The sequence below is a fragment of the Neofelis nebulosa genome, chromosome 2 (assembly GCF_028018385.1).
Source record: "Neofelis nebulosa isolate mNeoNeb1 chromosome 2, mNeoNeb1.pri, whole genome shotgun sequence".
In the NCBI taxonomy this organism is placed as follows: domain Eukaryota; kingdom Metazoa; phylum Chordata; class Mammalia; order Carnivora; family Felidae; genus Neofelis; species Neofelis nebulosa.
The window spans coordinates 74,079,614-74,106,403 of NC_080783.1; the positions used below are offsets into that span (position 1 = coordinate 74,079,614).

Sequence of the window (26,790 nt, forward strand, 5' to 3'; positions counted from 1 at the left end):
ATTGTTCTAAATTCTTGCTAATGCTTGTATTCTTTTTTTTTTTTTAATATATGAAATTTACTGTCAAATTGGTTTCCATACAACACCCAGTGCTCATCCCAAAAGGTGCCCTCCTCAATACCCATCACCCACCCTGCCCTCCCTCCCACCCCCCATCAACCCTCAGTTTGTTCTCAGTTTTTAACAGTCTCTTATGCTTTGGCTCTCTCCCACTCTAACCTCTTCTTTTTTTTTTTCCCCCTTCCCCTCCCCCATGGGTTTCTGTTACGTTTCTCAGGATCCACATAAGAGTGAAACCATATGGTATCTGTCTTTCTCTGTATGGCTTATTTCACTTAGCATCACACTCTCCAGTTCCATCCACGTTGCTACAAAAGGCCATATTTCATTTTTTCTCATTGCCACGTAGTATTCCATTGTGTATATAAACCACAATTTCTTTATCCATTCATCAGTTGATGGACATTTAGGCTCTTTCCATAATTTGGCTATTGTTGAGAGTGCTGCTATAAACATTGGGGTACAAGTGCCCCTATGCATCAGTACTCCTGTATCCCTTGGATAAATTCCTAGCAGTGCTATTGCTGGGTCATAGGGTAGGTCTATTTTTAATTTTCTGAGGAACCTCCACACTGCTTTCCAGAGCGGCTGCACCAATTTGCATTCCCACCAACAGTGCAAGAGGGTTCCCGTCTCTCCACATCCTCTCCAGCATCTATAGTCTCCTGATTTCTTCATTTTGGCCACTCTGACTGGCGTGAGGTGGTATCTGAGTGTGGTTTTGATTTGTATTTCCCTGATGAGGAGCGACGTTGAACATCTTTTCATGTGCCTGTTGGCCATCTGGATGTCTTCTTTAGAGAAGTGTCTATTCATGTTTTCTGCCCATTTCTTCACTGGGTTATTTGTTTTCCGGGTGTGGAGTTTGATGAGCTCTTTATAGATTTTGGATACTAGCCCTTTGTCCGATGTGTCATTTGCAAATATCTTTTCCCATTCCGTTGGTTGCCTTTTAGTTTTGTTGGTTGTTTCCTTTGCTGTGCAGAAGCTTTTTATCTTCATAAGGTCCCAGTAATTCACTTTTGCTTTTAATTCCCTTGCCTTTGGGGATGTGCCGAGTAAGAGATTGCTACGGCTGAGGTCAGAGAGGTCTTTTCCTGCTTTCTCCTCTAAGGTTTTGATGGTTTCCTGTCTCACATTCAGGTCCTTTATCCATTTTGAGTTTATTTTTGTGAATGGTGTGAGAAAGTGGTCTAGTTTCAACCTTCTGCATGTTGCTGTCCAGTTCTCCCAGCACCATTTGTTAAAGAGACTGTCTTTTTTCCATTGGATGTTCTTTCCTGCTTTGTCAAAGATGAGTTGGCCATACGTTTGTGGGTCTAGTTCTGGGGTTTCTATTCGATTCCATTGGTCTATGTGTCTGTTTTTATGCCAATACCATGCTGTCTTGATGATGACAGCTTTGTAGTAGAGGCTAAAGTCTGGGATTGTGATGCCTCCTGCTTTGGTCTTCTTCTTCAAAATTACTTTGGCTATTCGGGGCCTTTTGTGGTTCCATATGAATTTTAGGATTGCTTGTTCTAGTTTCAAGAAGAATGCTGGTGCAATTTTGATTGGGATTGCATTGAATGTGTAGATAGCTTTGGGTAGTATTGACATTTTGACAATATTTATTCTTCCAATCCATGAGCAGGGAATGTCTTTCCATTTCTTTATATCTTCTTCAATTACCTGCATAAGCTTTCTATAGTTTTCAGCATACAGATCTTTTACATCTTTGGTTAGATTTATTCCTAGGTATTTTATGCTTCTTGGTGCAATTGTGAATGGGATCAGTTTCTTTATTTGTCTTTCTGTTGCTTCATTGTTAGTGTATAAGAATGCAACTGATTTCTGTACATTGATTTTGTATCCTGCAACTTTGCTGAATTCATGGATCAGTTCTAGCAGACTTTTGGTGGAGTCTATCGGATTTTCCATGTATAATATCATGTCATCTGCAAAAAGCGAAAGCTTGACTTCATCTTTGCCAATTTTGATGCCTTTGATTTCCTTTTGTTGTCTGATTGCTGATGCTAGAACTTCCAACCCTATGTTAAACAACAGCGGTGAGAGTGGACATCCCTGTCGTGTTCCTGATCTCAGGGAAAAAACTCTCAGTTTTTCCCCATTGAGGATGATGTTAGCTGTGGGGTTTTCATAAATGGCTTTTATGATGTTTAAGTGTGTTCCTTCTATCCCGACTTTCTCAAAGGTTTTTATTAAGAAAGGTTGCTGAATTTTGTTAAAGGCCTTTTCTGCATCGATTGACAGGATCATATGGTTCTTATCTTTTCTTTTATTAATGTGATGTATCACGTTGATTGATTTGTGAATGTTGAACCAGCCCTGCATCCCAGGAATGAATCCCACTTGATCATGGTGAATAATTCTTTTATATGCTGTTGAATTCGATTTGCTAGTATCTTATTGAGAATTTTTACATGCATATTCATCAGGGATATTGGCCTGTAGTTCTCTTTTTTTACTGGGTCTCTGTCTGGTTTAGGAATCAAAGTAATACTGGCTTCATAGAATGAATTTCTTCTCTAATAGAATGAGTCTGGAAGTTTTCCTTCACTTTCTATTTTTTGGAATAGCTTGAGAAGGATAAGTATTATCTCTGCTTTAAACATCTGGTAGAACTCCCCTGGGAAGCCATCTGGTCCTGGACTCTTATTTGTTGGGAGATTTTTGATAACCGATTCAATTTCTTCGCTGGTTATGGGTCTGTTCAAGCTTTCTATTTCCTCCTGATTGAGTTTTGGAAGAGTGTGGGTGTTTAGGAATTTGTCCATTTCTTCCAGGTTGTCCAGTTTGTTGGCATATAATTTTTCATAGTATTCCCTGATAATTGCTTGTACCTCTGAGGGATTGGTTGTAATAATTCCATTTTCATTCATGATTTTATCTATTTGGGTCATCTTCCTTTTCTTTTTGAGAAGCCTGGCTAGAGGTTTGTCAATTTTGTTTATTTTTTCAAAAAAACAACTCTTGGTTTCGTTGATCTGCTCTACGGTTTTTTTAGATTCTATATTGGTTATTTCTGCTCTGATCTTTATTATTTTTCTTCTGCTGCTGGGTTTAGGCTGCCTTTGCTGTTCTGCTTCTATTTCCTTTAGGTGTGCTGTTAGATTTTGTATTGGGGATTTTTCTTGTTTCTTGAGATAGGCCTGAATTGCAATGTATTTTCCTCTCAGGACTGCCTTCGCTGCATCCCAAAGTGTTTGGATTGTTGTATTTTCATTTTCGTTTGTTTCCATATATTTTTTAATTTCTTCTCTAATTTGTCTGGTTGACCCATTCATTCTTTAGTAGGGTGTTCTTTAACCTCCATGCGTTTGGAGGTTTTCCAGACTTTTTCCTGTGGTTGATTTCAAGCTTCATAGCATTGTGGTCTGAAAGTATGCATGGTATGATTTCAATTCTTGTATACTTATGAAGGGCTGTTTTATGACCCAGTATGTGATCTATCTTGGAGAATGTTCCATGTGCACTCGAGAAGAAAGTATATTCTGTTGCTTTGGGATGCAGAGTTCTAAATAAATCTGTCAAGTCCATCTGATCCAATGTACCATTCAGGGTCCTTGTTTCTTTATTGACCATGTGTCTAGATGATCTATCCATTTCTGTAAGTGGAGTGTTAAAATCACCTGCAATTACCACATTCTTATCAATAAGGTTGCTTATGTTTGTGAGTAATTGTTTTATATATTTGGGGGCTCCCGTATTCGGTGCATAGACATTTATAATTGTTAGCTCTTCCTGATGGATAGACCCTGTAATTATTAAATAATGCCCTTCTTCATCTCTTGTTACAGCCTTTAATTTAAAGTCTAGTTTGTCTGATATAAGTATGGCTACTCCAGCTTTCTTTTGACTTCAGTGGCATGATAAATAGTTCTCCATCCCCTCACTCTCAATCTGAAGGTGTCCTCAGGTCTAAAATGAGTCTCCAAGAGACCTTTTCAAAGGCCGGTCCCAAACCATGATTATCTGTGTATAAATGACCATATTCGTTGCCTACTTAGTTCACAGTATCTGATATAGCTACAAAAAGTCCTTATCAGTGATGATGGAAATGCCATTTTGTGTGTTTGAATGGAGTTACAGCTCACCCAATGTAATAATTCATACTTAATCTTAAAGTTGGCTCAATGGTACAATTAGGCAACTTTGAACACAAACACAGTAAACTTCTAATGCCTCATCCTGGTCTGATAAGACTCTTAAAAAATTCACATTATATGAATAATTTATGACTAAATATTGCCATTTTACATGTTAATCCTTTTATTACTAAATCAACTTAATTTTTTGGAGAAATTAGGCATCTTTCTTTCTCTGAAAGAAAGAAAGCTTGTCAGGAATTTATAGGTATAATGGTAATACTTTGATTTTAAAGTGAATTTATCCTTAAGCCATAAACTTCTTTGGATACTAACAAGTACTGCTAATGATGTGCATGGGTGATTCTGTCTGGAACTTACAATGCAGGAAAAATGCTCACTACAATATGTATCTTTTCAAAGTCATCATGACTACTTCTATTTTTCCCAAGTAATAATAATTTCTCCAGAGACTTTTTTTTCAATTTAAAATTTCCCCATCAAAAATCTTTTACAAAATACTTTGAATAAATATAACAAACTGCAACTCTGACTTCCAGCTGTCACCAAAGGTCTCCAAAGAATGTACTTTGATTATAAAACTAGATTGACAGGGATTTGAGGGGAAAAGAGAGAAACTCCAAAAAGCCATAGAGTGTTAGGCCCTTTGTTCACATAAATTCCCTAGTATGAAGCCATAGAAAAGTGTTAATACCAGAAACTTCTTTCTTTCTTTTTCAAGAAAGGAAAAAACCTAATTACTCCCTAGAAGTGAGTGGCGCGGCTCCCACTCATGCATACTGATGATCTGAATGGAAACCTATTATATTGTCGAAATTTAAACAGTATAACAATCACAATTTAGTTATCTTCCTTAATTTTTCAAAATACTTTGACAGACATATTTCTGTCATCAAAGCTGTCTTAAGAGAGAAGAAAAATTATTATCCCTAAGCCCCAGATAAGGACATTGAGTCACAGAAAATTGGCCTGTCAGAAGTGACGTATTTGGCATTTGATTTGGGACTAGAATTCATTCTGCAGAGTCTTACCACTGCCATTTCCTAAAGACTACAGGATCACTTGCAGGGACATAGGAATAAATGGGAAAATGCTGCTCTGAGAAAAGTAAGGAAGTGCTCCTTCAACTTTCTCCTTTTCTGAGTCCTTTTTTCTTTATATTCATGCCACAGCAAAGTGAGTTGGCCTTGTTATTCCCAGTTGTGTAAATGTTTTGTAGCCACCTCGCTACTAATTTAAACAAATTCATATAAATCTGTTTGACTCTATTGACTTGCCTCTTTATTCTTGAAATTCTCTCATCCTTGTTTCTGAGAATCCTCTCTGCCCAGTTTTTCTTCTAGTCTATGGCCATTCCTAACTCTCTTGGACTGCAGTAATAGTCTTCCACATCGATTCCTCCTACCCCCGCCTTATGACCCTAAATCTATCCTCCAAATAGCCACTAGAATGGTCGACCTAAAGCAGAATATCTAGCTGTGTACTTCCCTGCTTAAAACTTGTGTATGTATTCCCATGGACCGTGGCTGTGGTTGTCAATGCCCTCAGACCCAATGCCCTGTATTTGCAACAAATGTTCTATAAAATCTCACTTACTCTCCTGAAATGAAATACATAGAAAATACAACCAACCTACACACACAGAACTTGAAAACGCAATCAATAAAATACCCTAACATAATGTAAAAGGAGAGTAAAGTAAAATAATTGACTGTAAAATAATACGTATTTCAGTGTGCAAATGTGTGGGTGTGACACCAGCAGAAGACATCATGGTCAGACACTTGCACCTATATGTAGAATCACAGTGACCGTGATGGCTGCAGATACAGATGGATACAGGTGTACATATTCATGACTCAAATCTATGAGCAGTGTTGCTGTCAGTGACATGATTTTCTAAAATGGTAAAACTTAGTGATATAGTTTGTGACACTATCTTCTCATACTTCGATGTAAACAAGAATCACCCGGAGATCTCCTCAAACTGCACAATCTGGGATAGAGTTTGAAATTATGCTTTTCTAATGAGCCTCAGGTGATCCCTATGCTGCAGGTCCATGGATCACGTGTTGAATAGCCAGAGCCTCGAGTAAGGGGACTTTGTTTGTATGCAGAGGCTAATAACATCTACGGATATTCCAGTAACATTTTCATGGTCCATGCAAGACTTTATGAATTAGATAGCATGGGGGTCATCTATATATTGGAATAACTGCTATCCTGAAACATAGCCATGGAGGTCAGCAACCATAGGCTCTGAGCCCAAAGCAAGGGCCAGAAAGCCACAGAGAAAACACTATCCCCTTCTCTGAGAAAGAGTCCGTGGCTAAGGTTGGAATCCTCTCCAAGGGACTTGTGATATTTTGCAGGGAGGACAGTGGAGAAAGATAGTTCCTGCCAAACCCAAACTGATTCTGTAATCTCATGCCATGTATCTATCCAGGTTTTCAAGTGCCTGAGACAAATGTATGAGAGATGATGGTGGAGGGATGTCATGGCATTTGAATCCTTTGAAACAGGGAATAATGAACATGATGCATTCCTGTAAGGAACCCAGAATCACTGCGGTACAGAAAAACTGAAGGGAATGCAGGGCTAGCTAGCACCTCTAGGGTTTGGTGGCTTTGTGAGCACCAGCAGATGACTTGCAAGGAAATCCCTTGTAAGAGCTGCAGACTTAGTGGATCAAAGTAGAGATGGCAGATCCTCCCCTGACGTGTAAGAAAGAGGCAAATGCCCATCAGACATGTACCTGTTAATATACCCTCTGTTAATTTCTAGAAATACTTTGGGGACGTTTTACAGTGGGCTGCAATCCCATGGGAGGAGGTAAGCATAAGGAGGCAGTAAAATTTGTACCCAAATGTTAATGTGACTTTATTTGTAGTCACAGGTTGAAGAAGTCTGGGGACATTGTTATTTACTACTGGGGACTGGATGTATTATTTACTACTGATAATCATCAAACACATTCTTTACTGTTGTTCTCTATATATCATGCCTGTTATCACCACAATGTATACTTTTTACCCATCTTCATCTCCTTGTAGTTTGACATCTTCTATATCAGGTTTGTATGACTCCCACCTAAATTTCTTCCTGATCTTTATAAAATGCTCATGTAGAAGTTTGCTGATCTAGAATCCTACTTTGTGGTGCAGGAAGCAATTTTTTTTTCTTGATTCTTTGTTCAGAGCCAGAGGCTTACTGCTCACATTCTCTAGCCTCTTCCAAATACATAATTTCCAGTTAGAAGAAAAACTAACCTATTTCTTGTGTCTCCAAGTCTTCAATTTGTGGGACGAGGTTTTTAGACCCAAGAGATAGACACATTCTGGGTTTCATTATTTCATTCTTTCCCAATGAAGAAGCAGAGATGTGAGGGTTGGTGTGCTTGATTCTAGACAAGCTCTTTTTGAACCTTGACTGAGTACCCCAAGAAGATAAATTTCCCATGTCAGACTTGCATTCAGTGTTCTGTCCTCTGCAGTAAGCCCCACACATCTATGCCCATGCAGAACTGGCATCTTCCTCTCTGGGCAAGGCTTCTGCAGCTTCATCAGAAACTGAGTCTATTCTGCCTGGGAGAGTTTCATACCTGATGGAGAGTAAGGCATTATAGACTTTACTCTTTTTCTTATCTGTGTCAAAGATAAGAATTGCCAAAGCATTGAAGTAATTGTGCTCTTTTTCTTGTTGACTTTCATTCAAGGATACTTTATTCTGTTCATCCAAGACTGTACTTCACCTTCCATAAACCAGAGATGTAGGAGGAGTTATGAAAGCCTCCTCTTCCATTGAAGAGACTAACTTGGATTTAGGACCCATATATTTGTCTCCACCTCTAGCACATGCTCTGAGGTTTGTTCTAAGATCATTCATAAGTCTGAAGTTGAGCTACAGCTCTTTGTGCTTTCCCCAGAAATTCCCACTATAAATGATCTTATGAAAACCGCTTGGAATGCTGTATTTAAGCTTGCCAGGCAATTTTCATGTCTTCTCAGAGCTCACATATAATTGGTCCTGATATTAACAGACTGAGCATCAACCTAGCCTTTTGGACTTGGACAGGAAGAGAGGGAAAAGAAAAGAATAACAAGGAATGAATTAATATAACTTGATTTACTATAGGGAGGCAAAGAGGATGTAAGATACCTGAAATTTCCGACCTGAAGTGTTTAGAATAACAGAGAAAAGAGAAGAACAATTCACTTTTGTGACAAAATCACTAAGTTTGGTTATAAGGTGTGTTGTTTAAATGATAGCTATACTCCTAACTAAAAATAGTCAACATTTTCTGTGATTTTAGTTTAATAAAATAGATATGTTGCAAGCTACTCATATACTGGTGAATTATTATCTGAAAGGTTTAGAAGGGTACACATAAACCCCTCAGAGTAGCTTATTAACCATAAAAATCTATATCATTAATTATATTAGTTGGTGACAGAGAAGGTGACAATGATTATGGTGGAAAAGGATAGGTCAGTTTCATGAAGGCAGTTTGTCATAAATGTTTACAATGTTTGATTATTGTAAATACTAAGCAGTTATCTATATAATTTACTCTTAGGGATTTTAAAAATCTGGAATCACATCACACCTAAGTTACTCATTTTTCCCCAGGAGCTTTTCCTCCAGGATTCATCTATGAAGTCTAAAACTGTGTGTGAATGAAATTCAGGAGGTATTCTCTAATAGAGCACACATATGTGGCTTCTGTCTACCACTATGTCAGCTTCTACCTTTTATGAAGATACTAAGAATGCTTTCTACAATAGGAAAAGGACTCCCACACAAAGAGTGCCTGTGTGTATGTGGTGTGTGTGTGTGTGTGTGTGTGTGTGTGTACATACATAGTATTGTGCCAGACAGATCTGTGTCAAAAAGCATTGAGTTATACTTGTATTGTCATCAAGAAAATTTAGAGATCTATCCTTATGAATAGACTAACTTTCTCTTGCTTGCTAACAAACATCCAGAAAAGTAGTATCTGTTGTCAAAAGTGATGATAATAATACAAACCTTTGTAAGATCCCAAGTTTACCTATGAATTATTTTTCTCTATGGACATTTCTAAGGTTTATCTTTGTCTGATCCACTTGAATATGGTTTTAGTGGCCAGAATTATCAGGATCAGGACTCTGCTCCTGATACAAAAAAGCAACCCTTTCCTTTGCTATTTGCTTCTGTCCTAAATAACACAAGGGTCATTGTCACTCATGTTCTCTGTCCAGATCTGATGTGAGCCCTTGGACCCAGAACAACCCCCTTCCATAAGAAACTACATCTAAGTAAGCCACTTCAGTTGTTTTTCACATTATTCTCATGAGACTTTGTCACGAAATGTGCAAACAAAATAAAACAATGCAAATTTACAAATTAGTGAAGAGTAAAAGTTAAATATTAATGTTCCGTGAGTTGACATTAATATTTGATTGTTTTCAATAAATCTGAATACTATCTTCACATATTTTATGGAGATTCTAATCAAAGAGACATATTTAAGTATTAAAAATCCAACAATTTAGTCATATAACTTAGCAATCTTCTGCTTGAAAGCATGCCTACAAAGTACCCAGCAAAGGGAGGGATGTGTTACAGAAAGTATTGGCATAGATACTGCTTGATTCTGTTATTTACTTCCTCTTTGAGCTGAAGGACTTTCCAAAGATGCTTTAGCCTGGGTATATCCTAAAGCAGAGCCCAAGGAAAGGCTTATGTACAGATAATTTATTTTGGGAAGTAACCTCAAGGAAGAAAAGTAGGGACTTTGAAGGACTTAAACAAGGAAGGAGGGAAAGCTATTGTTAAGATATATTCTTTTGCTGATCACCACTGCAGGCTGTGTTCATTCAGTCTGTGTTCATTCTCACTGGGGATCCTCTGAGGAGACAGAGAAAATGCCTTAGAACTATTTTTCCAAGGGATGGAACCATTCTTCCAAGAGGAAGAGTATGTATTCACAAGCTTCCATCTACTTTTGGCCAAAAGTTTCCCAACAGAGTATGAATTTTCTTGCATTTCTAGGTTTATGTATGCATTAGAATCGAAGGTTTTTGCAAATATTTCACATGGGGGGTTGGGACCGAGAAGCCATGGGGCAGAAAGTGAGAGATACATAGTGTAAGTGAAATCAAGTTGCGTTGCTTTCAGGTCATACCTGGGAGCAGCTGTTGCCACAACAGCCACTGCAGTAAAAAGATTTACTAATAGGATGTGAGGTGGGACACAGAGATGTCTGATATACCAGCTAACAAGGAGGAGTAAAGATAAAATGATTTATAAGAGGTTAGGTGAATTGAAACCACAATGAGATACCACTATACTTCTGTGAGAACAGCTTTAATCATTCCTCCACTCAAAAACTAACCATCCCTAAATTTGACAACATCAAGTCCTGGAGAGGTTGTGAAGCAACTGGAACTCTTATACATTGCTTATGGAAATGCAGATTGGTGCAGCAAAGTTGGAAAAACAGTTTGGCAAATTCTGATAAAGTTAAACATACACTTACCGTATGACTCACTGATCCTACTGGGTATTTATCCAAGTGAAATGAAACTTATGTTTATACAAAAACCTGCAGCAAATGTTTATAGCAGCCTAATTATAACCACCCCAAACTGGACGCAATCCAAGTGTCCTGCAATTAGTGAGTGGATAAACAATCTGTGGTGCATCCATACAATGGAATACTCAGCAATACAAGGGAATTCGCTTCTGATGCATGCAACAACATGGTTGAATCTCCCGTGTGTTATGCTGAGTCACAGAAGCCAAACCCAAAAGACTATGTGGTATATAATTACTTTTATATAACAATCTGGAAAAGGCGAATTTATAGAGTCAGGAAACAGGGTGGAGCCACTGCATTTAAGTAAAGGACTGACCAGCCTGAAAGAAGAAACAGATTGTGAGCATTTTTCAGTTAAACCTAAAGTTGTTATTTTGTATGAAAGCAAAGTTAAATTCCTTCAGACATCAGTGAAGGTCTCTATCTGTTTCCGATTGTTAATACTTTATTATAATCTGGGGAAAATGGCAGTCACTTATATGCTATTTCATTCCAGTAGTATTATGTGTTCAGTAATAGTCTGTGGGTGGGGCACCTGGGTGGCTGAGTTGGTTAAGCATCTGACTCTTGATCTTGGCTCAGGTTTTGATCTCAGGGTCCTGAGTTCAAGCCCTACATTGGGCTCCATGCTGGGTATGAAACCTATTTTTTTGAAAAAAAAGGGCTATGGGCTGAGAATAAATGTAAAAAGCTGAATAAGTCTTTGTGTTAAAATAATTCTGTTATCTGATTGAGGAGACAACTTTAAAATAAATAATTTCACACTGTGATTAATTCTGTAATAAGTGTAGGTCTTAGAACAAAATAATTTTCTGATTGTGGCTGGGTCTGGGAAGGCCTTACAGAGGAAGAGATACTTAAGTTGAATCTGGAAGGGTGAATAAAAATTTCTGTTAAAATAAAGGGTAAGTAGGGGTAGCAGGGTGTTCCAGAAGTAGAAAAAACTGTTCAAAGCCATGGGGGCCTGAAAGCAGCATCGCATGTAGCCTGTTATGGGTACAGCATGGAGGATGAAGAAAGGAATATTCTTCCAGCTTCTCTTGAAAAATTGGAACATCTGGTGGCCCAGGACCTACATTTCCACGACAACAACTAGCTGGAATCAAAAGCAACTGCCTCTCTTAAGTGCCTTTAGGTAGGGCATGTGCCTATCCATCTGAGTACAGTCCCAGCCACCACCTGTTGTCTTACACACAGTCCCCTTTACTAATTTGATACTCACCTGACACCGACAGATGTTTGAACTTGTGCCTCTCCTAGAGACAGTGGGGTACCATTGAAAGGCTTGAGCCAGTGGAGAAATATGATCAGATTTTTCATTATAAAGGGATTAGTCAGACATGATGTGCAGGATGGATTGACATGGGATAAATCTGAAAGTGGGAAGCCCAGTTAGGAAATAATTCTCATGATCTAGGAAAGCGATGATGAAAGTTTGACTGAACATGGTATCTTTGGTGCTAGAGAGGAGATAAAAGAGTCTAGACATACTAAGAAGGATTTGGTGACAGCATCTGAGGGGAAATGGAGACAATGGAGTCTAGAGTGGATCTTGACTTGGGCAACTGGGTTATGTATAATGCCATCAACCAAGATAGGGAATACAGGTTCTGAGAGAAAGATGGTGATTCTTTTTTTTTTTTTTTCTTGAATGCATTACTTTTAGAGGGCTGTGGATTACTCTTTGGGGAGTTGGAAATATGGATCTGGAGCCATGGATTTGGGAGCTGTGAGCACATTTATGGTACTAGAGTCCCAATGGGTTAAGTCAAAAGGAAAGAACTAAAAGGAGACCCTGGGAACACCGGGGGTATATAAAGGAGGTGGGTCCAGCTAGGCAATAAAGATTTACAATTGTCATTATTAATTCTGACATGTTACTAACTCTTTAAAATATGCTTTTATTCAATTATAAATTAGAGCTATTTTCTTATTAATGTTGCAGAATATGTCTTAATTTAAATGCTAATGATAATATTATTCAAGGACTAGATCCTCTTCCTGTGTGATTCATGGAATGTGTATGACATAGAGGATTCACACATACGAGAAACCTGGATTGCCATAACTTTTCTGACTCCTATGAAAAGACAAAGTTCTTTTAAGTGTAAAAAATCCGAGACACCTGGTTGGCTCAGTTGGTTAAGCATCCGACTCCTGATTTCAGCTCAGGTCATGATCTCACTGTTGTGAGATACAGCCTTGAGTCGGGCTCTGCACTGACAGCATGGAGCCTACTTGGGATTCTCTCTCCCTGTCTCTCTCTCTGCCCCTCCCCCACTTGTACTCTCTCAAATTAAATAAACATCTGAAAAAATAATTGTAAAAAATCCCCATGACATTTGCAAATGATGATGTACAGAATTACTGGTCAGTAGCATTAGCTCTGTTGTGACAGATAGGATCATTTTTCTAGCTGGGAATAATTATCTGTAAGCAGGAAATTTGTAGCAGAACATAGACTTGAAAGACCAAATTCAAATTTCTAAATCTCACAGCTTAAGTGGCAATTAGATTCACACCATCATGCTTTATATGTTCTATTTAATATGTTTTTATGGATTAGGACAGACTTGTCTCTTTGGCTGAGTAGTGTAGAATTTTATGTAAGGGGTCATAGCTATTTCTCTGAGCAACATATGCAGAATAAGTAATTAGAAGTTTGGGGAAGGTAGAGGAATATATAAGCGAGCTTCAGTGAAGTCGTCATTTAGAAGTAAAACTGGTTAAATTTTGAACATAAAATAAATGAATTCAAAATAATGCATATTGTTCTAGTGTTTATCTGCTCAGAACATTCATTTCATAGACTTACTAAGACTTTATGGAAAGGAATAAGATTTCCCATTTCCATGAACATATTGTAGTATCAGCATAGCATCCTGCTTCTTCCTTAGTATCTATTTGGAAAAAGTTCAAGACAGGATTTATCATCTTGTGAATGCTTGAGGAATTATTGTCTGTAACTTCCATTAACATTTTGGAGGATAATCTGGGTGAGGTCCTTGTGCACAGATACAATGCCACCTTAATTTTGCATTTTAACTTTTGTCTTCCTGAACCCCCCTTTTTTTCCCCATAAGAAGATATTGCTTTTTTTTTTTCATTGATATATTCTGACTGTACTTTCTGCAGGAAGGCATTCAGGCAATACACATATATCAATATGCACTATATCTAGTTTGAAATATTTATTGCCGAATAACATCCTAAGTGAAGGGGGTTCTGCTGATGATAATGGAAGTCACTTTCTTTTATGATTTTTCCCATTTAATCTTTTTGTGATCTCTGCTTGACTTCTCTTCTTAGTGCCCATATAGGTAAGATATAATGAGTTTCTGTGAAGAGATTAAAAGTACTGCCAAGTTCTGTAAATTATCTGTTGTTGATTCTGCACTATATCTATAAAGAACTGAGCTGATGGGGGAAAACAATGTTCTCATTGAAGGCTTCCTGTTTGAGTCCTAACAATTAGGAAATCCATAAACTGTAATCACTTTTATCATAGTCTATAATCATTTTCCTTAATTTTTGTTCTCAGCAGTGGTCCCCATATCATAGCTCCAAAATTATCTTATTCTCATAAAAAACCCCAAACAAACCTGTTCCATTGTTTACTGGCCTATGAGCATTTCTCTTGAGGCTCTGTTAATTAAAATGATAACTCTAAGGGAAATATCAGAGCTGTGAGGTGTATGGCTATGCTAGTGTAAACTTGTGCATTTAAGAATAGTTTACTAATGCTTATTTACATTATATAATATACATCTTCCACTTTCCCTCTCTAGATATCATACCACCCTAAATACAGGGAAGGATTCTAGATAACTCCTTCTCTTGTCGGTAATCCCTTTCACTTGCATTAATTAAGCAAATGCCTTGTTAGGCAAATTTTATTTGTATTTTATTTTTAACTGTAGCCCAAGGTAAGATAGCTCAGAATTGCAGAATAAAAAGAGAAGTCATTCTGGGGTTGGTGGCTTTATGGAAAATCTCTGATACAAAATTGCTATTATTTCTGCTCAGCAGAAAGTTGCCTCAACTTTCTTATAGGATGTTTGTAAAATCACAGATATCTTTATAACGTGTTTCATAGAATACCTTCCATGAGTTTGCATTGTAATGGATTTTATGGATTACAAAAACTGCATAAAACTTGACCTCAGAATATAAGCGGTACATAATCTAGTTGGGATGTGGGATATGCATGTTAATAAACCGTTAAGAAACGGTTAATAAACAAGACCATTTTTTTCTTTTCTTAAAAAATGAGATATAATTGACATATAACATTGTGTTAGTTTCAGGTGTACAATATAATGATTTGAAATATGTATATATTACATGAAGTGATTACTACAATTATTTTAGTTAACATCCATTGCCACACATAATTATTATTTAACACTTAAGATTTACTCTCTCAGAAGTTTCAAATACACACTATAGTTAACCATAGTCATCATTCTGCATATTACCTCCCCAGGATTTATTTATCTTATTATTGGCACTTTGTGCCTTTGGACTCCCTTCACCTGTTTTGTCCACCCTCAACCTCTCCATCTCTAGCAACCACCAATCTGTTCTTTGTATCTATGAGTGCATTTTGTTTGTTTTAGATTCCACATATAAGTAAGATCATACAGTATTTGTCTTCCTCTGACTTATTTCTCTTAGCATAATGCCCTCAAGGTCTTTTCTTCTCTTTTATGGCTTAATAAACACACACACACACACACACACACACACACACACACACACACACAATGTGTATAAGACATATTTTCTTTATCCATTCATCCATTGATGGACAATTAAATTTTTCCCAAGTTTTGGCAATAAACATGGGGTTGCAGATATCTTTTAAAAATAGTGGGTTTACTTCCTTCAAATAAATACCTGGAAATAGAATTGCTGGATCATATGGTATTTCTATTTTAATTTTTTATACTGTTTTCATAATGGCTACACAAATTTACATTCCCCTTTTCTCTGCATCCTTGCCAACACTTGTTATTTTTTGACTTTTTGATGATAGCTGTTCTAAAAGGTGTGAAGTGAGATCTCATTGTGGTTTTGATTTGCATGTCTCTGATGATTAGTGATGTTGAGCATTTTTTCATGTACGTGTTTGCCATTTGTATGCCTTCTTTGATAAAAGAATCTATTCAGATCCTCTGCCAACTGGATTGTTTTGTTCTCCTACTGAGTTGCTTGAGTTCTTTATATATTTTGGACATTAACCTCTTATCAGACATATAATTTACAAATATTTTCTCCCATTTGATAGATTGCCATTTTGTTTTGTTGATGGTTTCCTTTGCTGTGCAGAAGTTTTTTAGTTTGATGTAGTGTCACTTATTTATTTTTGCTTTTTTTTTGCCCTTGCTTTTATGTCAAAAAATCAAGATAGATAAGTAAGAGCTTACCCCTATGTTTTCATCTGGAAGTTTTATGGTTTTATAAATAAAACCTTTTTATAAAAGACAATAAAGTACTAAATATGTTTAACACACACTTAGTAAACATTCACTGTGTTCCAGACACTGAGATGATTTCTATGGGAGATAAAAAGGAGAATAAGTCAGTACTCCTTATCCACATAGCTATGCACATATATAAGCCTAACCTTTCTGAAGACCTTCATTCCCAGAATATATACCCTAAAGTAGAGTCTTCATGTGTTCTGAAGTATTCTGTTCTCTTACAGTCTAATCCTCCTTCTTTAATGTGAAATAGTTCAAAGTTGAGTTCAGATCCTACCAGCTGTGTGATACCTTAATGATTTCAGCCTATCTTGTTAACAAAAGGGCAGAGAGCAGAGAGAAAGAGAGGATAAGTGGAAGGAAGTGTGATGTGTATAAGGAAGTGGTCAGCCTAAAGTTTCCTACTCTAATTATGGAATCCCAGAAGTGACATGCTTGATAGTAGGTATCTGGATCTTAGGTTTACAGCCTAAGCAAGTAAACAATTTCTAATCTCAGTCTTGGACACTCATTCATTCACCCAAGAAATATTCATAGAGCACCTACTTTGGGTGAGGCACTGTTTGAGGAGTGGGTTAGAGCAGTACAGAAGGCCAAGTCCCTGTTATCATGGAGCTAAAAGTTTAGTGAGAAACACAGACAAGAAAATAAATTAATTGATGAATGATATGATTTTTTTTCAGTTTTGAGAAATAACTGGTGTATCACTATATCTTTAAGGCGTACAGGGTGATGATTTGGTATACATATATTATGAAATGATAACCACAACAGGTTTAGTTAATATCCATCATCTCGTAATCTATAATGTACCTAAATGTATCTAACAATAAAAGAAAAGAAAAAAAAATTCTCCTTGTAATGTAAATTCTTAGGATTTTATATAATGGTAAGTAAAATGAAAATAAAGCAAGACAGGCTTGAGAGTGACTGGATAGTGTCTATATTAGACACCATTCATGAATATAGATCAGAATTGGGATGGCAAATGTTGGGTGAAATCATTAGACGGGGCCCTGAATGACCCTGAAGGGCAGATGAACGGGAGTGAAGGCTTTCTAGGCAAATGCCTGGGACAAAGATAAGCATGAATATGTAAGAGCAGGGAGAAGAGGAAGAGGCAGAAGAGGAAGAAAGTCTGGCTTGTCTGCTCTGGAGAGTATTAGGAAATAAGGTCAGATGTGTGGGTTCAAGTCCAAATATGCCTTTAAAGATTGAATCCTCCTTTTGAATAAGGTGGTGTCCAAATAAGTAGGTATAGAAGCCACTTGAAATGGTAGCCTGTGCAAAGCCCCTAATATTAGAATCTTGAACAGGGGAGCAAATATATGTGACAAATAATCCAATAGACAAATGTATACAGAATGGGTTGAATTAAAGTGGCATGAAGTCAGGAAAGTCAACTGGAAAGCAATTGTAGCAATCCAAGAATATAGTTAACATTTGTGTAGCACATATACCTTCTTATCTCATTTATTCATCCAAACTTATTCACTGCACGTTTATTAGGGTGTCAGGTGGTGTGTAAGGCACTGGGGATGTAATGGTGAGCTAATCTGGTGAGCTAGATAGTCCCTGTCCTTGTGGAGATCACAGTCTGGTTGAGAAGCAGATAGTGGTCATATAATTACAAGACTGAACGTCACATTTTAAACTGTGGTAAGTATCTTGAAGGCAAAGTAAGCTGTTACAAGAGCATGTAGCTGGGGGCTTCACCTCATGTAGGATAGGTGCGTAAGGCTTCACTGACCGCATAGGAACTGAAATTTGAACTAAGTAAGTACTGAGTAGGGAAAGGTATGGGGGAGGCAAGGAGGAAGAGAAGAGCATTCCAAACAAAGGAAATAGCATATGCAATATCCACACAGCTGAAGAAAATGTGCTCTCTTCGGGAATTTGTAAGATTGTCACGTGCTCCTGGAGTGCAGAGGTTGAGTCTGTGCTTGCTATGGGGTTATGACCTGGGGCTGCAGACATAGGCAGGGCCAAATCCTGGAGGCCTTGTGGCCTATAGTTGGAAGCAGTGGAAAGCATTGAAAGTGTAGGCGGTAAGATGGGGCTGTGGGCACGGAATGAAATAACAGTGGACGCCAGATGCATCCTTGTAGCTTTAAAATGGGGGCTGTGAAGATGGAGAGAAGTGAATGGGTCTAAGAGATAGTCAGAGGTACTTGGTAATGGATTACATATGGAATGTCAGGGATAAGCAGTGTTGGAATGATGCTTGAGTTTTTGAGTTGTGCAGATTGATGGTGTTTGCACAGCAATCCTGTAAATTGTGCATCACTGTTATCCTATTTTACATTAGCCTGTAGTTCTAGGTAGTTAAGCAGTGTACCCCAGAGAATACCATTAATCATTTACAGGGGTAAGACTCAAGCTCTGGTTTATGGTCACAAAACCTGGGTTCTCTCATCTGTCCCGTGCTTCTGGGTTTATTGCGGGAGGAATAAGGGCTGTGGCTTAATGATGACAATACAATAGCTTTAGTCTTTACATCACAGAGTCATAGAATTTTAGCATTGGAAGGAATTATAGAGAACTTCCTGCTGTATTTTTCAAGCTTCTCGGAATAAAATGAGAAATGTATTTTACATCACACACACACACACACACACACACACAGAGGAAACAAAAATTTCTTGAAACAGCATTACTATAATGACATGAGATGCACTTTGATATTTTCTGTTCTATTTTCTTTAATAACACTAGTTCCCATTCACAAAATTGATTTTATTATCTACTAATGAGTTATAGGCCTCTGTTCAAAAAAGTGATCTAGTCCTTTTCCTTTTCCAAAGAGGATTTGAGGTCCAAAAATAGGAAGTGATTTCCCCTGGATCTCGTAGCCAGCAGGCAAGTGATTTCCTGACTGTTAGCCCCATTTTCTGACAATATTATACAATTTGGCTTTGTCAGCTTCACACACAAAATTGAGAGGCTTGTAGATTTTTGTGCCTTATGAAAAAATATCTGTTGATTGTTTTCTGCTTATGACATTTAGTTTGTTTCTTTATCTACATGTCTTGTTTTACAGTAAAGTTAAGACTCTGCAGGATCCTATTAAATGAAAGTTTGCAAAACTTTCTTTGAAAAGTAAAGGACATGAAACAGTCAAGATAATAGAGAATAATCTTTGAGATTCTGAGAAAGACTAATAAAAAGCCACAGAAAATGGAAAGTGGTTATTCAAGGGAGGTGATAAAAAATGGACTTATGATGTCACCTAAGAAACCAAGGGACAATTGTGAAACCAAGAGGAATAACCAAGTCTTTTTGCTAAGTGAAAATGCCAAGGAGAGAATAGAAAGCGTTAATAACATATGCAAAATCACAGGTCCTTACTTCATGAGTAAAGTTTAAACACAAATGGAACACATGAGATTAAAAAGCTTAGGTAATATCGAAAAATAGTGGGACAATTGAAAAGAATTTAATGGAACTATCAGAATGTTTAAGATTTAATAAAATGAAAATTTGAAGTTTACTCAGGTGAACTGAATCTACAAACTTATAAGAACATTGAGGAAAAAGAGAAGGGGATTTGCTTGCCACAGTTTTGCACAATGTCCTCTAATATTGCTAGAAGCTGTTGAAAATCCTGGCAAGGTTTCCTGGATATTTTCTCTGTCAGACAAGCAGAGGAGGAGATTAGGAGGCATGGAAACAAGTAGGACTGGGGAAATCAAGGATCGAGAGTCTGGTGTGGGGGAGTCAGAAAATGGTAGCATTATGGTGGTGGGGGGTTACTTTTTTTTTTCTAAAGACAAGTCCAGTGGGAGGAAGGGAAAATGTTGTTAGTCTAACTTCCAGGTATAACCTCCGAGCCTTACCCGTGCATATCCCAAGTATTTCTTGAACCCTTATTAAGTGCCAGATACCATGATAAGCTGTGTGTAGAGTTTATGAATAAGACAAATTTGGTTCCTGCCCTTAAGAAGTTTGTAGCCAAGTGGGAAGTACAGATAAATGATTTAATGCATGTTGTAATAAAAGGGAGGGACAAGGTGCTAGGGAAGTAGAGAAGAGGGACCTAACTTTGGACATGGTGAGTTAGGGAAGGCTTCCTGGAGCAAACAATATCTGACCTTAGACATGCATAAGGGTAAGTGGAAGTTAGCCAGATGGATTGTGAAGATGATAACTTGCTTGTCTCAAAGATCACATCATATCTTGTGTTCAATGCTTTTATAAAGACTAGGCCTGGCACACAATAAGCCCTCATAAATGGCAGTTTTTAATATTTTATTATTGCCGGTTATAGGTAGTGGTCAGACAGAACTTTTCCTGTATAAGGCAACACACATGACACAATGTTTCCATGAATATGAGAAATAGAATTCTATATTAATTTTAATTGTCTATTATTATTTAACAGGCTTATAAAATACTTATATTCCTCATTGCAATTCATTTTGCTTGCAGAGGAAAATTACAGAGCATGTCATATATCGTGATGTCTCCATTTAAGGAAAATATAAATAAAATAGAATCAGCATAATATGACTTAAAGAAATTGTAGAAGCCACCTGATCCAGTATTCCCTTTTAACACATAAGAAAAATGAGTTAGCCATTTGCTCAAACTAACAACATTGTTGGTTAGTGCAGAGATAAGACAAAAAAAGCAGGTGTTCTGACCAACATTTCAATACTCATGTCCTTTATACTACATTGCCACTTGTAATTTTTTCAAAGCACTCAACTTTGTTGCAAAATTGTGTTAATATTGTTATCCTGATGTTAATTTCCATTACTACCTTTGACGTTTTGATGGGCTTCATTTTTTGCTTTTCTAGTACTTTATTTACTCTGAGAATATGTGTGTTTATTAATTTCACTTCAACCATTTTACTTTTACATTAAGAGCAAGGGACACATGTAATGCTACCAACCATTTTCATTTTAAACCCTTAATTTATTATTTGCAATAGATGAATGTATTTTAAACTTCATTTGTTCTTTGTTGGGTTAAGGTTTCATTCAGATTGTACCTTTGGCAGGAATATTGAAGTATTAACTAAAGACCTGGAAAAATGTCCTGTAGTTAATAATCTAAATAATGCTTTCCTTATAACAGGCTCCTGCCTGCCACTGAGGTAATGTTCTTTCATGGTGATTATTGTTGCACAGTTAGGTTCACATGCTCTGTTTAAAGCTATATAATTAACAAACCCTTTAAAATAAAACCACTAAAATGTTCTCCTGGGTCATTCTTCCTTTTGCTCACTGTTCACTAAAGAATCTTCTATACTGTAGCTTATTGTGATAATATTGATTTCTTTGCCCACCTGCCAGCTTCCTTATTCTTGGGCATCTCGAAAATACCATAATTGGTTGTCATTCTCTCCACATGGGAGCCATCCACATCCCTTGGCTGCCTCTGGGGATCCATTGGATAAGGATTTTGTTTTCAATGGTACCCTTTTCCCACCAAATTCTTTACCATGTCCATTGTGCATTCCAAAAAGCCCTGTTCATCCTACTGCCTGGGCACTGACTGATGCAGAGCCTGTTTGTCATCAAGATCTCACAACCCCAGCTACTTAGGATATAATGCTACCTTCCACAACTTTCTCTCCTTTCTTCTTTACCTTTTTTTAGGTATGGTTATAATTACAGATAATATTGTGAGTTATTGATTTCAAGCAAACCTCTACAGGTCCCTGACCATTCTCATGATTCCAATATTAAATGGAAGCAATTTAGTTTCTAAAGGCTGATGCTGACTTGCTCGAGAGTCTTTTCCCCAGAGTTTTATATATACATGTATTGCCTGACAGCTGAACCCATTGGCTTTTGGTTACTAAACCTGTATTTGTTTCAGGATTCTTTAGTGTGTTTTCCCACTTAAAAATCTACCATAGCCTCTCATGATATGGTTTTTACTTATGTTGATTTAATATAAACTTAACCAGTTAAAAAATTAAAAAAAATAAAAAACTACCATATTCTTTTCTTCTCTGGAGAACAGGAGAAACATCATTAACAACATTATTAAATGATAATTCCCTTAAGTTATTTTAAATCAAAAGGTGAGAAGAGTACTTCTAGAACCCAAACTTCTTTTATTGAAATTTATAAAAACAATTTTAGTATTCAGAAAGGCTAAATGTATGCCATTTTTCTTTTCATTAGTTCAGTGTGTCTCAAATCTCCCTTTCTACTGTCTGAGAACTTTGAGGCTACAGCATTTTATTATATGAAACTCTTTGGACATACATGAGATTTTATGGTTTATTTATTTATTATTTATTTATTCATACAGAATTTGTAGTGTGGAAAAATTTAAACACACACGTGTATTATCACTCGGTTCCAACGGTTATCAACTCACTAGTCAAATTTGTCTCATCTATATCCTTACCCACTCTCCCATGACCACTGGGCCCTAGTGAGCAAATCCCCATTTCATCTGTTAGTATTTCAGTATCTATCTCTAAAATTAAAAACACTCTTTAAAAAAACATAACTATATTATAATCATATCTAAAAACACTAACAATATTTCCTAATAGCATCAAGTAACCAATATAGAAATATTTTTGTTTTGTAATTTATTTTTATATTTAGTTTATTCAAATCAAAACCAAATATAATCTACATATTGCATTTGATTGATGTTTCTTAAATCTTTTTTTTTAAATTTTTTAATGTTTGTTTTTGAGAGAGAGAGACAGAGCATGAGCGGGGGAGGGGCAGAGAGGGAGACAGAATCTGAGGTAGGCTCCAGGCTCTGAGCTGCCTTCACAGAGCCCCATGTGGGGCTCAAACTCACAAACCGAGAGATCATGACCTGAACTGAAGTTGGACACTTAACTGAATGAGCCACTCACATGCCCCGAAAGTCCTTTAAAGTTTTTCAAATTTCAATTTTGTTGATTGCATGTTTCTCCACTGTCTGAATTTCCTATATCTTGATAAATAGGTCTAGATATTTGATATTCATTTTTATTTCTTGGTAAGAATACTTCATGGCAATATTGCATATTTCCATCAGGAGGCCAAGATATCAGCTTGTTTCTCTGTGACATTAAGATTGTTCAGTGTGTTCAGTTGTTGCTAGCCATTATAAAGTTTCCCACCTGCTATTAATGTGTTTAGTAGCCACTGATGATCATAAGCAAGGATTTATTATTTCAGCAAGTGTTACAAAATGATCTATTCTAATATTTTTATTTCTTCTCCATTTATTAGGCTTTTTAAAAAACATTTTATTTTGGTAAATTAAATAGAAGGTAATTATTGAGCACCTATGATGTGCTAGCACTCTGCTAGAAAGTGTAAGAGGAAAACAAAATACATAGGTATCATGGAACTTGCTATAAATAAAAATTAAACATGCTCAAAATGATTAGAGAACAGCTATGGTATGGTAAGTGAAGTAAGAAAAGGGAAATGACCATGGGTTGAAAAATGTTTCATGAAAGATGCAGGACATGTATTGGGCCAAGGAGCATCCTAGGAAATAGGGGGAGACTGAGGGTGTTCCAGGTGGGAGAATAGTTTGGACTATGCCATGAGGCTAAGAACAAGAATGGCCACATATGAGAAGGCACAGGAAAGAATCTGTGTAGAGATTACACTTTAAGTTAAAATGGGACATTGATTGTGAGTAAGAAAACTAAATTACTAAGGTCTTATTTGGATAAATTGGCATCACCCCACGAACTCTGGTATTTTTCTAAATACATTTGGCAGGTAGACTTTGGGTGAACTAGGAAACTACAGCAAAGTGGTCAAGGGAAATTCAATACGTTAGAAATTGATTTGTCATAAGTAAAGCCCATCTGATCTTAAGAAATGTAAGATTGGGGGCGCCTGGGTGGTTCAGTTGGTTAAGTGTCCAACTCTTGATTTCGGCTCAGGAAATGAGCTCACAAGTCATGAGTTCGAGCCCCGCATCAGGCTCTACACTGAGAGTGCAGAGCCTCCTTTGGGTTCTACCTCTCTCTCTCTCTCTCTCTTTCTCTGCTCTTCTCCCACTCACTCTGTCTCTGTCTCAAATAAATTAAAAAAATAAACTTAAAAACAAAGAAATATAATGGGAATGCAAGCTGGTGTAGCCACTCTGGAAAACAGTATGGAGGTTCCTCAAAAAACTAAAAATAGAACTACCCTACGACCCAGCAATTGCACTACTAGGCATTTATCCACGGGATACAGGTGTGCTGTTTCGAAGGGACACATGCACCCCCATGTTTATAGTAGCACTATCAACAATAGCCAAAGTATGGAAAGAGCCCAAATGTCCATCAATGGATGAATGGATAAAGAAGATGTGGTGTATATATATATATATATATATATATATATATATATATATATACAATGGAGTACTACTCGGCAATCAAAAAGAATGAAATCTTGCCATTTGAAACTACGTGGATGGAACTGGAGGGTATTACGCTAAGTGAAATTAGTCAGAGAAAGACAAAAATCATAGGACTTCACTCATATGAGGACTTTAAGAGAGAAAACAGATGAACATAAGGGAAGGGAAACAAAAATAATATAAAAACAGGGAGGGGACAAAACAGAAGAAACTCATAAATATGGAGAACAAACTGAGGGTTAATGGAGGGGCTGTGGGAAAGGGGATGGGCTAAATGGGTAAGGGGCACAAAGGAATCTACTCCTGAAATCATTGTTGCACTATATGCTAATCTGGATGTAAATTTTAACAAATAAAAAAAAAGAGAAAGAAATATAAGAACGCCCAAGTCAGATATAAAATGTAAAGAATTAGTCATTTTGATAGGTGTACATGATAATAAAAAAATACAAACCACACAGATGCTTGTTGTTCCACAGAACAATCCCGGATGTTTGAAAAAAGAGACAGGTGCACAGGGCTTGGTGTGAGACTGTGGCAATGTTAAAGATGTTGAATTTAATTTTGAAAATATTGTATTTTGGGTGCACATGCAAAAAGTAAAGGCCTTAAGCATTTGTTAGGTTGGGATTGCAGACAAAAAGGCAAAGCTTAAATCGTACATTTTAGTCATATGCACAGAAGTGATAGGTTAACTTGTAGGAGACACACATGAGCATAGAGAGGCTGAGCTGAGGTCAAAGAGAAAGGATAACAGTAGAATTTGGGGTGGAAGGTGGACAAAGAGAGCAGGAAAAGAAAAGAATAGTATCCATTGGTGGAGAAGTAGAGAGAACAAGGTTGTGGGTCAGGAAAGAGCTTTCATCAAGAAGAGATGGTCATCAGGGCCCATATGATATAACACCATCACTAGCAACACTTGACAAGACACATGACTTTAATACAGTATGTTACAGATGGAAGATGGTTTGCAGGAAGGAATGGTTTGGAAGCAGATCAGGACAGAAAGCATGATGATCTTATTCTAGGAATGGGCTTCCAAAGAAGATAAATATAATGGCCAGGATAAGCAGCAGATTGGGAAACCTAGGTGTGTCTGAGAAACAAGAGTCTGAATTTCCTTGGTTATTCTGATAAATAGGGGAAGTATATTTTTAGAAAACAGACTTTGAATATTGAAAGTGAGAAAAGAGCTTAACTATTAGTCACTTTAATTCCTTGTATTTTATATATTCCATTCTCATTTTATGTATTACCATAATGAGTCATGCTTATATCAAATATAAGACATGAGGTATTAAATTGGTAACGCTAGTTTCTTCCTTTTCTAAAAATAATTCTGCACACATCTCCATCTCCCTTTTCTCTGATTTCTCAGCTTTCTTAGTGCGCATGGAAAGTGTAAATGTTTGTTTCTATTTTGTTAGTTTCATTGGTTTGCTGCCTACAAAGATAACATATTATTTGTGAAAATGTCACTCAGTACAGAAAGGCTTAAAGAATAAATTTTTAAAATTTCTTGAAATGATGCTATTCAGAGATAACTAGTATTATTACTTTGATAAATCTCCTTCCAAAACTTTTTCTATGGATAGATGCATAGATGATGTTTTATATTAAGGACATCATACTATTAATGTGGTTTTGCACCTACTTTTTTGCATCTAATAATATGTTGTGGATATTTTCTATGTCAATGAATAAAGGTATATAATATTCTTTTTCAATAGCAGTCATTATATGAAAATGCCATAATTAATTTAAGCCACCACCTGTTGCCAGACATTTAGACTCTTTCTAATTTTTCTGTGTAAGCAGCACTGCAGTGAACATTCCTATGGATACATTTTTGTGCACTTATTCAATTGACTGTCTTCTTTGAATAGCTTCCCCAAATGGGATTGTGGGTCAAAGGTTATGCATATTTTATATTGTGATACATATTTACATATCGCCTCAGGTCCTTTAGACGTGTTATACCAATTACACTTCTACCAATAACACCTACCAGTACCCAGAAAGTTCTTTTAAACGTCTTAGACATTTTTTTTTCATCTTCATTCAGGCTCATTTCCCTCACGTACGAAATAAAAGGATGAAATATATTAGTGGTTCTTAAACTTTTTAGGATCTTAGGATCATTTCAGAATTTTTGAAAACTGTTGACTAGAAACTGGAACCGTTGTTCCAAAAAAACATACTTGTGCAAAAACACAGA

The 26,790-nt window shown here is 36.8% G+C and overlaps 1 protein-coding gene across 5 annotated transcripts in view; it reads left to right on the forward strand.

The window, feature by feature from the left end:
- Nucleotides 1-26,790, forward strand: part of CCDC148 (coiled-coil domain containing 148) — a 253,107-nt gene that overhangs the window by 126,132 nt on the left and 100,185 nt on the right. The window lies entirely within an intron of this gene.